This window comes from Sitodiplosis mosellana, unplaced genomic scaffold (assembly GCF_009176505.1).
Source record: "Sitodiplosis mosellana isolate CC-2019 unplaced genomic scaffold, AAFC_SMos_1.0 Smas_scaffold_6197, whole genome shotgun sequence".
Classification (NCBI taxonomy): Eukaryota; Metazoa; Arthropoda; class Insecta; order Diptera; family Cecidomyiidae; genus Sitodiplosis; species Sitodiplosis mosellana.
In genome coordinates, this window is record NW_022601438.1 from 5,954,177 (window position 1) to 5,958,244 (window position 4,068).

Consider the following 4,068-nt stretch of genomic DNA (forward strand, 5'->3'; position numbering starts at 1 on the left):
ACACGGTTTGCAATGAACGAAAAATCGTAAACAATATTAACTACTGCTTTGTTTAAATAGATGAAGTGAAGTGTCTCGCGCACACGGTTAAAATGTATATGAAGCAAACAAATCATTCTAATGTAACTACAAATTGTCTCGCTATCTTTTATTCCTTAAATTTTGTGCTTAAACCGTTCAATCGCTATCTCACTTGTCGGGGGGAACACACAAATATGCGGGATTATGCGCATATATTTGAACGAAAATGGCTCAAATGAAATTTGGCTCAAAACAGAAAGCGAAAATCGAATTATGTGCGGCAATGTGTTTTCTTCCGTTGCTATTCGGCGTTAGTTGTCATTCTGTCTCTCTCTCTCTTTCTCTCTCTCTCTCTCTCTGTCTCTTGCTCTATCGCTCCTGCTTTTGCTGTCTCTATATATACTCTCATTCACTTGTTTGTTATAGTACGTTTCGTTCTCTTTATGCTTTTATCATAGGCATACGATTAGTTTGTTTGTACGATTGTTGATTCGCACACATCCGATGAAAATATCTCTACAGGCAAAACAGGGAATGGAATACAGCACGAGCGACCAAAGCAATAGCAACAACGGCAACAAAAACATAGAGAGAACCATTTCAGCCACACATAAATTACCGTTACAAAACGAAATTATCAAGAGAAGAGGCACACATCGGGTGAGTGGGTGAAGGGAATGGTGTGAGTGGGAGCCGCAGAGTGTATATGTTGCATGAGGTGCGTTTCATTTTAACGATATTTCCAAAAAGCGTTGCCATGCACCGTCCGTGCAAACTATTTGATGATATGATGTAATGGCCACTGTGATTAAGACTATTGCCTATAATTGAACATTATCCATGGTTATTTACTTATTCGCAATCGTCACACATGCAAACATACACTTACACACACTTACATACACATCGGGTTGCGGCGTTCAATGTCACAAAACTGTATATCATTTTACAATTAGCCGTGCTGCCAATTGAATTTGCCGTTTGTCACATAAACGTGTGTATCGCTTTTTCCTTGTATCTTTCGTGTTTCGGTCTTCCGTTTGAAAGGAAGGACCTTCGTCACATCACGAAAAATATTCAACGATGGTCGAACACACGGCGTAATATGCAAACAGGAAATACGTAAACACTCACAAACCGAAATAACCGAAAATGCGCCCAGGGCTATGTGCTTAATGTAAGCTTGTAAGCGGTAAAAAAGAATGGCTCATCACATTGTGCTCCGAAAATGATCAAAAATAGATCAAGTAGACAAAGGTATCGCATCTCAAACAAAACAACGACGACGACGATGAACATTGGCCAAAGAAATTGTTCTTGTTGTTGTTCATTTAAATAAGCATTCGAATAGAATGTAAGAAGATGTGCCATAAACGGGCCTCGATTACAAAGCCTCGAATGGAAAGCGAATATAAATAAAAATGATATCGATACCGATGAGCCATGCAAAAAAAGAAAGAAACGAAGATGAGGAGGGAAAAAAAGAGAAGACAAGAGGCTACACTGGGTGAGTGGCGAAGAGCGCATAAAAGCAACAAAAGCCAGGGTCATATTTACGATGTCAACCTAAGCGTTTCTTTCTCTCTCTCTTTCGCGGTCTCTCTTGGATCGATGGATACACATAACACTTAACAATGTTGTCGTATTGTGTTGTTGCAGAATTCGAATTTTGTGAAGCGCAACAGTGACATAAAAAATGTGTGTGCGCTTTTTTTTCTCGTGTGTGGACCCGGCGTTCCGATAGAGAAAACCAAGAGACACAAAGTAACATCAAATGAAGGAAAATAGCTATAAAATTGTGTATACAAGCTGAGAGTAAATATAAAAACACGTCGATAGAGTTTGAAACTGAGTGTCGTTTGCCGTGTCGGAAACGCTTCGATAGCTAAGACGAGCGGGGGAAGTGAGAAATAGAGAGAGAGAGAGAGAGCGAGAGAGAAGGGAAAGTGAGAAAATAGCAAACATGACACAAACTTTCCTTACGCATTCTTTCCTAGTTCTTTGGATCGTCTTCTCTTTTTCTTCGATGTTTGCATTAAAATTTGGATTCTATAGTTACTGGCATTGTTTACAAGTAGCGGCTTTTATAGCTCTGTTCTTTTTTTGTGTGTCCCTTTCATTCCGCTTGTCTCGTGCATAGTTTTGTGTATTCGATTAGGTTGAATGACAATATGATATTATTTATGAGGGCTCAACGTATAAAAATCTATATGGATGAAAGCTGCATGTGTTGTCCATGCTCTGTAAAACACTCATTAGGATGGATCGAAAGTACACGCGAAAATGAAAGTGTGCACGTGCTATTTCATCTGCTTACTGGCAACCCTCTAGGTTTAGCATGAGATTCGAGAGTGAGCGAGTGGAAAAGAGAGAGAAAATGTGAAAAAGAGGCCCCAATTGGCTTGATTCCAGCAACATATCCATATAAAGATATTAATGTGACGGTTGAACATGAAATGCTCATGGGTCTGTGTGAACCGTTAGTTTTTTCTCTCTCTCTCTCGCTACTTTTCGAATAAATGTGTTGATCTTTGAAAGCATTGGTCAAACATCACTGGATCAATACACAACTCTCGCAATTAGAATTGCTTTGAATCAACCGAAGAAAACGCATCGCATGACAACGACGATGTTGTTTCGTAATGATTACGCCAAGTCAAACAAGTGCACAGAAATGACACATCCACACACACACATACACCGCAATAATATTTAGAAGCAGCAGCATATTGTGTGTGCGCGCAGTCGCAGACCGAAATGAGTAAATACTTCATAAATACATATGAAAAATGTATTAAATAAAAACGGTGTACAAATTTAAGTAACGAAAACAAACAATGGCCATACAATGGGCACCACCACATGCACACACACACACACACACACACACATAAATACCAGCTTGAACATTGAATGGAAGGAAGCATGTGGCCGAAAGGAAGCTACCGAATTGTGTTTCCCGCGTATGTTTTGGAGCTTGTACCAAGCACGGTGTTGGTATGTTCAAGCATACTTGACGTGGCCATGTATACGCGTATCTACGTGCAGGGTTCGTAGTAAACTTGCGATACACACACATACATCAATCGGCACTGGTTGCTGTATCGCATCACATTCACCAAATTCCATTAACACCAATTGGATTGGCTTACAGGAATAATGAGTATCAGCTCACAATCGTACAATGCGCCCCACTTTGCCTCGAAAACAGAAGAACACGCTAAAACAAATGTTTTCATTCTAGCATTCAGTCCTGATGCGCGCTACACACTGTGTGACTCTGTTCGTGTGTATGTGTGTTCGTGTCGTTTATGGTGGTGACACTGGTATTGGTGCACTTGGTGAATGGAGCACATTTTATTTCCGAAACCAGCACGGTAAAATCTGGCTACATTAGAAGGCAAAGGCAACGGTATACCTTTTCCGTATTCACTCACCATATCGCATACATAGACACAGCACATATTCATTCACCCATACACACACATATCCATTCGAAAGTGATACAATATGGAAGCATGGGAAACATGGGAAACATGTATTTTATTATATCGTTTCTGTCATGTTTGTCGGTGTATTTGTAGCGTGCGCTTGCAACGCGTTCAACATTGAATGCTCGCATAGAAAAGCACTTCCATTTTTCGGTATGGCAGCGCATTTTGAAAACGAGTCGTGACCGTGTTGGATGTTGTAGTGTGTTGTGGTGACTTTTCTCATGAATTTTCATATCAAACCTTTTTTTTAACATTTGTTTGTTTCCTTTCATTTTATTGTGTACGCCAAACTTAAACCATCCAAATCAAGTTGAACAACAAGGAAACGAATAAAAGAAAATATACATGTTAATATATAAAACGTTTACACATCTTCTTGGTTTGCATTATTTTCAACGTGTTGTTTTCCCAGCAAAGTCGTTTTCTCATTTTTTCAACAAAGTAGTGGCCGTATATACATATTATTTTCGTCTTCTGTTTTCGTGTGTGCTTTTTTTCTCCCACTTTCTCTCTCTCTCTCTCTCTCTCTCTCTCTCTCTCTCTCTCTCTCTCT

At 39.6% G+C, this 4,068-nt stretch overlaps 1 protein-coding gene across 3 annotated transcripts in view; it reads left to right on the forward strand.

Moving 5' to 3' along the window:
• Window positions 1-3,685: 3,685 nt before the first annotated feature.
• Window positions 3,686-4,068, forward strand: part of LOC129577052 (heparan sulfate glucosamine 3-O-sulfotransferase 5) — a 79,544-nt gene continuing 79,161 nt past the window's right edge. Inside the window, exon 1 of one of the 3 annotated variants that reach the window (XM_055463467.1) lies at window positions 3,686-3,724. The gene's annotated coding sequence lies outside the window, so the exon portion shown is untranslated. Of the gene's footprint in view, window positions 3,725-3,756; window positions 3,895-4,068 lie in introns of those variants that run through there. The other 2 variants (XM_055463468.1, XM_055463469.1) reach the window with 2 other exon arrangements.